Genomic DNA, 13,816 nt, shown 5'->3' on the forward strand with positions numbered 1-13,816 from the left:
GTGGCAGACCTCCTCTCCCCCTAATATAACCATTGAAACACACATTCAAAAATAGAAACTAAAATGTTCAAAATAATGAACATATCAATATCAGTTACAACAACCTATTCAGTAATTCTAAGAACCACATACACATACAGTAATTCACCAACAGTCCTCTACAGTCACTCATACATGTACTCACTCATCATATGTACTCATACACCTGTACATCCCGTTACACAATGCCACTCATCCATAGAGTAACTCACACACATAGTCACTCATGCTAATAAAGAATCAATCATCCATTTACTTGCATATACAGTTATACACACACCACCACACTTACTTCTACAGAAACTTACATATACTTACTCTTTTAAACAATCACTTATAGAAACACATACTTATTCATACAGGAACTCTTCCAATCTCTCACTCTCACATATACTCACTTATATACACCAATAGTCACATATACTAGTTTAAAACATATGTAGTTACTCATAAAGACACTATTGAGACAGTCATTCTCTCACTAACACACCCATGCACACACTCATCCACCCATACAGTCCTGCACACATGCTGTATTCAACACATACAAACAGTGAGTCACTCATTCATGCACCTATGCACTAAGTAATACCCCCCACCGAACCATACAGAAACTCAGACACTCATAGTGATAAAAAACCAACTAATAACCTATATAGACACTCATGTAGCTACTCACCAACCCATGCAGCCACTTATACACAAAGTAAGAAACTGATACAGATATTTAAATATTTAAAGATTACTCAGTAAGCCATGTATTTACTATGATACACTTAAACAGTCAGTTACACAAAAAAAATTCCAAAAAAAAGTATCCATTTAGACACTTATATACCCATTTATTCTTCCTTTGACCTTGAGATATACATAAATATAAAAAATATATAATTTTCATAAAAACACACAATCACTGGATGATGTCATCAGTGATGTCATCAGTGATGTCATTTGAGATGTCATCAGTGATGTCATGAGTGATGTCAGTGACCATGTCATGAGTGATGTAATATGTGACGTCATCAGTAGTGCATTGCGGGCGCGCGAGTTATAGTTAGCTGAACTAACTATAACGGGGGAATTTCAATGGTTTTTTACGAGTGAAATGTCCAGCTAACTATAACATGTGTGAAACCTTTGGTTTTTTCATTGAATTTCTAAGGTTTTTTAAATGCTAATTCCTAACTATAACGTGTGTGAAACCCATGGTTTTTTCAGTGAATTTCAAAGGTTTTTTAAATGCTAATTTCTAACTATGCCTACAGAGATAGGACATGTGAAGAAAGAAGAAAAAATGCACAGAAAGAAACAAAAGAAGTGCAGAAAGAAGCAACAGAAGTCCTCAAATACGAAGATAAGTGCAGGAAGAAGGATAACGTGCAGAAAGAACAAAAAGAAGAGCAGAAAGAAGCCTTGTTGCAAAATCATCCTGTACCCTCAACTTTTTCAGACGGATACTGGTGGTAACTGAGTCTGACTAACCAGTCCTAGAGCCAGTGCTATGTTAAAAGACACTTAGAATACAGTGAAAACACCTACATACACTAGGGAACATTATGCGTTGGGGTCCCCCTGTGATTAGCATGACCTCCTCTGTAAGCCCCTAGTGTATAATAGGGCATGGGGATTAAAACTACCTCTTAAAACAGGCCACAGGGCATTTTTGCACACATTAACTCAGGCCCCGTCCCCTCCCTTCACCACTGTGTAAACACGCCCTGTGTCCATTTTTAGTTGGGAGATTAAGTTCATTTGAATCCTGAGGGTCCCTAGGGTCCAACTAGCCCACTAGGTACCTCCAGTAAGTGCCACAGAGCTGCGTTGCAGAGAGGTGTAAAAAGTGGCACGGCCTGGACCACCTCTCTGCAATGCAGCTCAGTGGCGCTTACTGGAAGCACTTGGTGGGCTAGTTAGCCCCCAGGGGCCCTCAGTATTGAAGGGAAATTATATCCCCAATTTAAAACATGCCATAGTGCGTGTTTGCACACGTCACCTCAGGCCCCGTCCCCTCCCTTCACCACTGTGTAAACGCGCCCTGTGGCTGTTCTAAGTTGAGAGTCCCCCTGAATCCTAAGGGTCCCTAGGGTCAAACTAGACCACTAGGTACCTCCAGTAAGCGCCACAGAGCTGCGTTGCAGAGAGGTGTAAAAAGGGGCTTGGCCTCAGAACACCTGGCTGCAGCGCAGCTCCCTGGCGCATACTGGAGATGCCTGTTGGGGGCGCGTTTGCAGAGTGCTGCACGGAGGGGGCATGGCCTCCGGCACGATGCCAGTCTTTTATTTATTTTAGTTTTTTAAGAAGGGGGGCTGTTTGGTTCCCCTTCTTATTCTAATTTATTGGCCCTGATGACCCCATCCCCCAGGGCCAGTCTCCTAATTATATTTTTTTGACCCCAATCCCCAGGGCCGGCCACTGTTTTTTATTATTTTTAAAAAATATATATTTATAGACACACCTAGGACATGCTGGACAAACCGTACGTACCTATCACCATGACGATTTGCGTGATATTCATTAAAAGGCGACTATGCATGCAATGAATCCACGTGGAATGTATTTACACCACTAGTGAAGCTCTGACATGTCTGATGCCCTACCGTGCCTAATCCTGGTAGACACCCTTGTCGTTTATTTATGCAAACATGGGTAGCTATTGACGGGCACATTTAATACACATGCACACCAAGCCATTCAAAGGGGATTCGACAAAAATTCGACCAAAACTATGCAAGAAACCCCCCTCACGGTTAATAAAACACACATCCACTGCCGGATGTGTAATACTTTTTATTTTACTCTCTGGAAAGGGGACGAACATCACTTGAGAGTCACAGCGTGCTCCTGACAGAGCCCAATGCTGTGTTACACCCACCATTGCCTGCCGAGTGCCACACACCTCTGTGTTGTATTCCACTAGCTAGTGCATATGCTATGACACTCTCTAGCCCATGTGCACTGTAACACCACCCCGTGAATATGTCATGCCACACTTGTCTTCGCACGGGTTATATTGCCCCATCTAACGTGCCTTTCTCGATGCCTATGTTATAACGCACAGTGCTATGCCATACATATTACAATCTGGGATCCATATATTTGTCACAGTGCATATGCAACGTTACACTCCCCAGCACATATTTTATATTACAACTTTAGAGACTAGTTAGGTTACACAACACTGCCCTGTGCATATTACACTCCAAGGCGCATATCGCATAGCACGCGCTAGTGCCTGTGCTATCTCGCGCTCTCCAATGAATCTGTCATTGCGCACAATGTATTGCAAATTATATTTCACGCCCGGTTCATCTTATATCACACTTTTTGGTGCATAGTTTATACCATACACTATATCTAGTTTTCATTTTCAATCGTGCTCTCAGGACTATGTTCTATATAACACTGTGTTCACCTACCCTTTTCACGGGCATTACATTTTGCGATAGGGGGTGGAGGGTCAGGGGGTGTTTCTGCCAAGTGAGCCCGGAGTCACAGTCACAAACGTCCTCTTCTTCCTGAATAAAAGTGAGATTATGCTGCATACTTGTTCATATTTTAAGTAGTTCGCACAGACACAATGTTTTAAAAACAATAAAGTTCCTAATACCCGCCTTCTCTGAACAGTTAGCTTGCTGCCCCATCCCCTTCCTCCCTATCCTCTGTTGTGTGAATCCATGGACTAGCCTCCTCCCTCCTGCCATGCATGGTCTGATGTGCTGCCACTGCCCTCAATTTAGTATGATGTACCAGTCCAGTCCTCCTGCCCTCCATTGCCCAATTCTATGCCCCATCATTGACCTCCTGCTTAAACTCTGTGCTTAGCTTGCTGCCCCTATTCTCCTTCCCCCTGCCCTCCGATGTCTTTGTGCATGCCCCTGCTCCATCCTTTTTGCCCACCATGTCCCATGGACCTGCCACTCCTATCTACTCTGAGTGTTCTGTTGAGCTGCCACTCCCCTCCCACCTGCCTAGCATTGTCAGATGACTGTAACCTGTCCCTGCCACCTCCACCCTGCCTGTCCACATACCATGCCCCTATCCTCTTCCTCCTGTCCTACATGGTCCATTGTACTGCCACACCCTTCTGCCCTCCCCGGTCTGTTGTGCTGCAACTGCTCCTCCTGCCTGCCCCGTGTGGTCTGTTGTGAGGTCCCTTCCCCTGAACTTTCTTGTCTCTGCACAGGTCCTGACCCTCCCTTCTATCCTCCATTGTCCTTTGCGCATGCCCCTCCACCCTCCTTCTTGCCCATCATAGCCATTGTGCTGCCACTAACCCTCCCACTTGCCATGCATGGTCTTCTGTGCTGCCATGGCCCCTCCCACCTTCCCTGTGTGGTCAGTTAGCTGCCCCTGACCCCCTCCCACCTTCCCTCCATGGTCTGTGTGTATGCCATCACAGTCTCACTGTTGCTCTTCATGGTGTGTCTTGCTTCTAGTGCCCATCCTGCCTGACCTCCATGACTATCTTGCTGCTCCTGCCCTGCCCCCTTGCCCCCAGCCCTACTCCCTCCCTCCTGGCTTGTCTGTTCCATTGTAATGCCCCTGATCCGTCCCTCCTGCCCTTTATGGTCTGTTATGCTGCAGCTTTCTCTCCTGTCTGTCCATTATGGTCAGCTAGCTACCATTGCCTCTTGCCCCTCTGTTCTCTGTTGTCCATGTGCATGGTCCTGTCCCCTCCCTCTTGCTTTCTATGGATTGTTGTGCTGCACTCCCGTCCTGCATGCCCTGTGTGGTGTATTGTGCTGCTGCAAACCCTGATGCCTGCCCTGCAGGGTCAGTTTGGTGCACCTCTCCATGTCCCTCCTGTCCTCTGTTATCCAAGTCCATGTCCCTATCCCATTTCCTTCCATGATCCAATGTACCATACTTGCGAACATTTTGAACTTGGTAAGAGGGAGATTTTGAAAAAAAACTGGGGTATTGATTTTCCCCTTTGAGTTACATTGAAAAAGAGGATATTGTAGACAGGAGACAGATCAAATAGAGCCCATTTGAGCTTAAAAACATTGGACGTTTCCTGGCTGAATTGGGTCTGTTGGCATGTATGGTTGTACTACCATTGCCTCTTCCCTCTGCCCACAATGGTCTATTACATTGCCACAGCCTTGAAGGAGGGTAGATTTTGTATCACAGGGGGCCCCTGGCCCGTTCTGTCCACACCTGAAGTATGAGACCCTTGTCCTTGCCCTGCCAGCTGCATTTGTAGGCCGTATTAAATTGACCAGCGGGTCCTGTATTGCTATATAATTATCCTGAGACATCCTTACCACTCAGCCAGCATAAAACCCCTGTGTAGGCCCTTCTGTTCAATATGTAGGCCTCTTTGTTAAATTGACCATAGCTCTGCAATTTTAGTGTATAGCAGTCTGAAGGCAGGTCTGCGAGGCCTTCTGATCCAAACTAGTAGCCCCCACCCTACCCGAGTGCTCCGTGCTCGGTATCAAAGTTCAACATCCCCCTGAAGCTGTCGACATACAGTAGGCTGCATCCTGGACTGGTACTTGCTTCCTGGGCAGGTTTCCCGCTTTTAAGGAAGTGGCAACCGCAGAGCGTCAAGTTAGGAGAACTGAGGAGATTTTATACATGAATATATTGAATTCCCGTACAATACCCATTATTTTCTGCTTGCTCTATGGAACTTACGATAAGCGATTGGCCTGAGAGACTGACCTTTTCACCCAGTCCATTGTCAGCATTAAGTGGGTAAATGACGAAATGTCTGGTAAAATCTGCAGTCGAAGCTTTTGGGTAGCATACGTAGGTAGATGTAGCGTGCAAAGGAGCCCACAAAATGATATAAAAAGGGAGCACCCACAGATATCGACGGACTACCTCGCCGTCTGTATGTAGGTTAACAGGCAGTGCAGGTTTTCCCCAAGAGCTGGGAGCTCTTGTCTTCCTTTGCTTAAAATGTCTTGCTCTGCTTTGCTTGAAGTATCTTATTCTATTTTACCTATATGAAATGTCATGTTATGTTTAACCATTGTTCTCTTTACTTTTGCATTTAAAAGATTTTGTATTGTAATTGCAGGAATGCTTGCTCTAAGAGTAAACGTGAGTGTTCCTAGGTAACATTTTCCTTGGTGTAACTTGTTTCTCATGATGCATTTATAGATGTGTTTTCTCTCTCTCTCTGTCAGTACATTAATTGAGATACAGAGAATATTATGACAGCTGTATGATTATCTGGATTCTGTTTTTTGTACTTTATGTCTCTATTCTGCGGTTTCTTTGAAGTTGCATCTTCTCATTAAACTGCCATTGTATTCTGCCTCCAATTCCATGTCTCATATGTCTGTTTTCTTCATTTTTGGAGCAAGCGTTCCTAGGCACCCCGGCTCAAATTAAGGTGCCCCTTTTGTCCCTGACTCACTCTCCTGCTCAGTTTTGTGGTGGCTCCCGGGGATCTGGGGACCGCCCCTAGCTTCCTTGACCCGTAATAGATCTTCCCTCCAACAGCCTCACTTGCAAGTCCTGTATTGTTGGTTTGTTGCCCCTGCCCCCCTTTCCACTGCCCTCCATAGTCTGTTGTGCTTCCACGGCCCTTCCTGCCTGCTCAGTGTGGTTAAATTGTTGCCTTTGCACCCTCCTACCTGCCTTCAATTTTCAGAGTCCGTGCCCCTGGCCTCTGCCTCTCAACAGTATCCTAATGAACAACTAGATTGCTAACATTCTATATTTATTACAAAAGTGTGGAACGCCTGACATCATCTTGATGTAATCAAAACTGTAATACCTAGAGCATTTCCTTTAGAAATTACATATATGAGAGGGTCTTATTGGCATCAAAATTATGGTTAGTGCTCTAAAAGACTAAAATAAGGACATATTTTCTGAGTTTTCAAATAGCGACAAAGCACTTTTAAATTATTTGTTATCTTTATGTTTTTTTATCCAGTTGACCACTTGATTAAATGTTGCACTTAGGGGAGAGGATGTGGTGTTACTTCCAGAACTGCAGACTTTGCAACTGGGGAACCAGGTTGAAGTTTCTGCTTCAGCTCGACATTCTGTGATTCTGGTCAAATCACTTAGTCTCCCCATGTCTACAACCAAAATGAATTTGTTCTTGTGTGATGTAACCAATGCTCATGTAAAGCACTCCAATACCTGACAAGTCTGCACTATATAACACTGCAAAAACACAAAATAATAAGTGTTTTGCACACTTCTGTCATTGGGCTATATTTGGGCTACATCTGGTTGATTTTGGGCTACATTTGGGCTCTTTTGTCTCCGGTGGCCATCTTGGGAGATTTATTTGTTATGAAGTTTCCTAATTTCCTCATGTACTGCAGTCTCCTCAGTAGGAAATGCGTTCAGTTTTTTACTTTGATTCCATCATGAAGGTATTCAGATATGTCACACATTTGCCATAAATTCTGAATGTTAGCACTCTAGTTGCTCATTAGATCACTGTAGTAAAACTACTCCACCATGGAAGTCTGCTCCTGGTATTAAAAGTGCATGTTTCAGTCTGCATGTCAGAAATTTTTAATGAAATAGAAGAGGATTTGAGAAGTCACTCAAAATGTGCCCTCATTTTCTTTCTTCAGTATTAATCATAATTTCTATGGCAAAATGAACCTCCTCATTGTGTTCCTTTTTAAATTAAATGTTTTAAGTGTTACCAGTTTATTCCAATCAAGATGGCTTCAGGTGTGCCATACTTTTGTCATAATGAAGACAGTAAGCGCTCTAGTTGTTTTTAAGAACATTCTGGGACATTCTGTCATTGGGCTATACTTGGGCTACATCTGGGTGATATTTGGGCTACATTTGGGCTCTTTTGTCTCTGGTGGCCATCTTGGGAGACTTATTTGTTATGAAGTTTCCTAATTTCCTCATTTACTGCAGTCTCCTCAGTAGGAAATACTTTCAGTTTTTTACTTTGATTCCATCAAGAAGGCATTCAGATGTGTCACACATTTGCCATAAATTCAGAATGTTAGCACTCTTTTTGCTCATTAGATCACTGTAGTAAAGCTACTGCTCACCAGGGAAAACTGCTGCTGGTATTGAAAGGGCATGTTTCAGTCTGCATGTCAGAATTTTTTAATGAAATAGAAGAGGATTTGAGAAGTCACTCAAAATGTGCCCTAATTTTTCTTTCTGCAGCACTAATCATACTTTTTATGGAAAAATGAACCCCCTCATTTTGTTCCTTTTTAAATTAAATGTTTTAAGAGTTACCACTTTAATCCAAGCAAGATGGCTTCAGGTGTGCCATACGTTTATCATACGTAGGACTGTTAGCGCTCTAGTAGTTCTTTGGAACACTCTGGGAAGCTGCAGTAGAACACAAAGGAATCAACTGACAGTCTCTGCCCTTGTTGGATGTACATGTTTTACTGAGAATATCAGACTTCATTCTCACATGACTGAGAAAGATAATGTGAATTTACAGAAAATAAGCTCTCAGTTTAGCCTATAGATCACCTTCCAAACCTCTGTGGTAAAAGCATGAGAAAATATTTTTCTCTCAATCATGATATCCCAGCAGAAGGCTTTTTCACATGGTGAAATCACCTTAGAACATACCACAATTCCTAAAATGAGTATGGTACCATCAACAAATGATTTATAATGTAACTAAAGTCTTAAAACCTTCTATTAACTGCAATGCTTTTTAATGAGGTGCTATCATGTATATTTGTCCCAAGATGGCTGCCAACACTTCTTGGATGAAGTGCTGACAGCCAATCAGATCTCAGGATGAGATGTGTGGTTAGGCTCCGCCCACATATATATATGCTTTTAAATGCTATTTACTCAGGAAATACTGAACAGATTTACACCAGACCTGCAAAAGGCACTTCCTTGACCTTATGGCTACCTCTCTGCCAAATTTCTAGTAATTCTGTTCAGCCGTTCGGGCTGTAGCTCGTTCTAAAGGTCCTATGGAAAAATGCATGGGAAAAACGCGTTTTGGGACCCCCCTTTTATCTCAGCCCCCGCTTGACGAATCCCCCCGAGACTTTCAGGGTAGGAGCGGAGCGTAGCGCCCCACCTATTTTGAGAAATTCGCGAGGATTCATCGACCGGCGCCAAAGTTATTCAAAATAGAATGTTGCGGATTTCCTATGGAAAAGGGGTCCTAACTATAACTACCTACTGGCGACCGCCAGTAGGTAATATATATATATATATATTCACTGAAAAAACCATAGGTTTCAGGGGCGTTATAGTTAGCTGGACTTTTCACTCGTACAAAACCATTGAAATTCCCCCGTTATAGTTAGTTCAGCTAACTATAACTCGCGTGTCCGCAATGCACTGCTGATGACGTCACATATTACATCACTCATGACATGGTCAGTGACATCACTCATGACATCACTGATGACATCTCAAATGACATCACTGATGACATCATCCAGTGAATGTGTGTTTTTCTGAAAATTACATATGTTTTATATATGTATATCTCAAGGTCGATGGAAGAATAAATGGGTATATAAGTGTCTAAATGGATGATTTGTTTTTGAAAAATTGATTGTATAACTGACTGATTAAGTGTATCTTAGTGAATACATGGCTTAGTGAGTAATGTTTAAATGTGTTAATATCTGTATCAGTCTCTCACTTTGTGTATAAGTGGCTGCATGGGTTGGTGAGTAGCTACATGAGTGTCTATATAGGTTATTAGTTGGTTTTTTGAGTATCAGTGTGAGTGTCTGAGTGTCTGTATGGTTCGGTGGGGGGTATTACGTAGTGCATAGGTGCATGAATGAGTGACTCACTGTTTGTATGTGTTGAAGACAGCATGTGTGCAGGACTGTATGGGGGGATGAGTGTGTGCATGGGTGTGTTAGTGAGTGATAGACTGTCTCAATAGTGTCTTTATGAGTAACTACATATGTTTTAAACTAGTATATGTGACTATTGGTGTATATAAGTGAGTATTTGCGAGAGTGAGAGTTTGAAAGAGTTCCTGTATGAATAAGTATGTGTTTCTATAAGTGATTGTTTAAAAGACTAAGTATCCGTAAGTTTCTGTAGAAGTAAGTGTGGTGGTGTGTGTATAACTGTATATGCAAGTAAATGGATGTTTGATTCTTTATTAGCATGAGTGACTATGTGTGTGAGTAACTCTATGGATGAGTGGCGTTGTGTAACAGGATTTATAGGTGTGTGAGTACATATGATGAGTGAGTACATGTATGAGTGATTGTATAGGACTGTTGGTGAATGAGTGGATGTGTATGTGGGTCTTAGAATTACTGAATAGGTTGTTGTAACTGGTATTGGGATGTCCATTGTTTTGAACATTGTAGTTTCTATTTTTGAATGTGTGTATCAAAGGTTATATTAGGGGTAGAGGAGGTCTGCCATTCTATCACAAGGATGATGGCATCAGTGATGTCATTAGTGATGTCATTTGAGATGTCATCAGTGATGTCATGAGTGATGTCACTGACCATGTCATGAGTGATGTAATATGTGACGTCATCAGCAGTGCATTGCGGGCGCGCGAGTTATAGTTAGCTGAACTAACTATAACTGGGGAATTTCTATGGTTTTGTATGAGTGAAAAGTCCAGCTAACTATAACGCCCCTGAAACCTATGGTTTTTTCAGTGAATTTCTAAGGTTTTTTAAATGCTAATTCCTAACTATAATGTGCCTGAAACTTATGGTTTTTTCAGTGAATTTCAAAGGTTTTTTAAATGCTAATTTCTAACTATGCATACAGAGATAGGACATGTGAAGAAAGAAGAAAAAACGCACAGAAAGAAAAAAAAGAAATGCAGAAAAATGCAACAGAAGTCCTCAAAGACGAAGAAAAGTGCAGGAAGAAGGATAACTTGCAGAAAGAACAAACAGAAGAGCAGAAAGAAGCCTTGTTGCAAATCATCCTGTACCCTCAACTTTTTTAGACGGATACTGGTGGTAACTGAGTCTGACTAACCAGTCCTAGAGCCAGTGCTATGTTAAAAGACACTCAGAATACAGTGAAAACACCTACGTACACTAGGGAAACACTATGCGTTGGGGTCCCCCTGTGATCAGCATGACCTCCTCTGTAAGCCCCTAGTATATAATAGGGCAGGGGATTAAAACTACCTCTTAAAACGCGCCACAGGGTGTGTTTGCACAAGTCACCTCAGGCCCCGTCCCCTCACTGCCCCACTGTGTAAACACGCCCTGTGGCCGTTTTAAGTTGGGAGATTAAGTCCCCTTGAATCTTGAGGGTCCCTAGGGTCGAACTAGACCACTAGGTACCTCCAGTAAGCGCCACAGAGCTGCGTTGCAGAGAGATGTAAAAAGGGGCATGGCCTAGACCACCTCTCCGCAACGCAGCGGAGTGGTGCTTACTGGAAACACCTGGTGGGCTAGTTGGCCCCCAGGGTCCCTCAGGTTTGACGGGGAATTATTTCCCCAACTTAAAACGCGCCAAAGGGCTTGTTTGCACACGTTAACTCAGGCCCCGTCCCCTCCCTTCACCACTGTCTAAACACGGCCTGTGGCCGGTTTTTAGTTGGGAGATTAAGTTCATTTGAATCCTGAGGGTCCCTAGGGTCCAACTAGCCCACTAGGTACCTCCAGTATGCGCCACAGAGCTGCGTTGCAGAGAGGTGTAAAAAGTGGTACGGCCTGGACCACCTCTCTGCAACGCAGCTCAGTGGCGCTTACTGGAAGCACCTTGTGGGCTAGTTAGCCCCCAGGGCCCTCAGGATTGAAGGGGAATTATTTCCCCAACTTAAAACGCGCCACAGGGCTTGTTTGCACATGTTAACTCAGGCCCCGTCCCCTCCCTTCACCACTGTGTAAACACGCCCTGTGGCCGTTTTTAGTTGGGAGATTAAGTTAATTTGAATCCTGAGGGTCCCTATGGTCCAACTTGCCCACTAGGTACCTCCAGTATGCGCCACAGAGCTGTGTTGCCGAGAGGTGTAAAAAGTGGCACGGCCTGGACCACCTCTCTGCAATGCAGCTCAGTGGCGCTTACTGGAAGCACCTGGTGGGCTAGTTAGCCCCCAGGGGCCCTCAGGATTGAAGGGGAATTATTTCCTCAACATAAAAAGCGCCATAGGGCGTGTTTGCACACGTCACCTCAGGCCCCGTCCCCTTCCTTCCCCACTGTGTAAACATGCCCTGTGGCCATTTTGTAAGTTGGGAGACTAAGTCCCCTTGAATCCTGAGGATCCCTAGGGGCAAAATAGCCCACTAGGTACGTCCAGTAAGCGCCATTGCAGAGAGGTGTAAAAAGGGGCACGGCCTGCACCACCTCTCTGCAACGCAGAGCAGTGGCACTTACTGGAAGCACCTGGTGGGTTAGTTGGCCCCCAGGGTCCCTCAGGATTGAAAGGGAATTATTTCCCCAACTTAAAACGCGCCACAGGGCGTGTTTGCACACGTCACCTCAGGCCCCGTCCCCTCCCTTCACCACTGTGTAAACGCGCACTGTGGCCGTGCTAAGTTAAGAGATTAAGTCCCCTTGAATCCTAAGGGTCCCTGGGGCAAACTAGCCCACTAGGTACCTCCAGTAAGCGCCACAGAGCTGCGTTGCATAGAGGTGTAAAAAGGGGCGTGGCCTCAGAACACCTGTCTGCAACGCAGCTCCCTGGCGCACACTGGAGATACCTGTTGGGCTAGTTGGCCCTCAGGGACCCTCAGTATTGAAGGGGAATTAATTCCCCAACTTACAACTGGCCAGGGGGCACGTTTGCAGAGTGCTGCAAGGAGGGGGCGTGGCCTCCAGCGCGATGCCGGTCTTTTATTTATTTTATTTTTTTAAGAAGGAGGGCTGTGTGGCCCCCCTTCTTTTTCTAATTTACTGGCCCTGGGGACCCTATCCCCCAGGGCCTGCACCCTAATTTTTTTTGTTGAAAAAAATAAATTTGTCCCTCCCAAGGCCTTAATCGGCCCCGGGGACCCCAACCCCCGGGTCATGGCCTTTTTTTAATTTAAATTCTTTAGGAGGGAGCTGCGTTGCCCCCCTCCTCAGGCCACTTATGGCTCCGGGGACCCCATCCCCCAGGGCCGGACTTTGTTTTTTATTATTTTAAAAATATATATATTTATAAAAACACCTAGGACATGTTGGACAAACCGTATGTACCTATCACCATGACGATTTGCGTGATATTCATTAAAAGGCGACTATGCATAGAATGAATTCACATGGAATGTATTTACACCGCTAGTGAAGCTCTGACGTGTCTGACGCCCTACCGTGCCTAATCCCGGCGCCCCCGCCGGTGGGTACTCTCCAAGTAGACACCCTTGTTGTTTATTTATACAAACATGGGTAGCTATTGACGGGCACATTTAATATACACGCACACCAAGCCATTCAAAGGGGATTCGACAAAAATTCGACCAAACTATGCAAGAAACCCCCCTCACGGTTAATAAAAAACACATCCACCGCCGAATGTGTAATACTTTTTATTTTACTCTCTGGAAAGGAGACGAACCTCACTTGAGAGTCACAGCGTGCTCCTGGCTGAGCCCAATGCTGTGTTACACCCACCAGTGCCCGCCGATTGCCTCACACCTCTGTGTTGTATTCCACCAGCTAGTGCGTATGCTATGACACTCTCTAGCCCATGTGCACTGTAACACCACCCCCTGAATATGTCATGCCACACTTGCCTTCGCACAGGTTATATTGCCCCATCTAACGTGCCTTCTCGATGTGTATGTTATAACGCACAGCACTATGCCATACATATTACAATCTGGGATCCATATCTTTGTCACAGTGCATATGCAATGTTACACTCCCCAGCACATATTTTATATTACAACTTTGGAGACTAGTTATGTTA

This window comes from Triturus cristatus, chromosome 8 (assembly GCF_964204655.1).
Source record: "Triturus cristatus chromosome 8, aTriCri1.1, whole genome shotgun sequence".
NCBI lineage: Eukaryota > Metazoa > Chordata > Amphibia > Caudata > Salamandridae > Triturus > Triturus cristatus.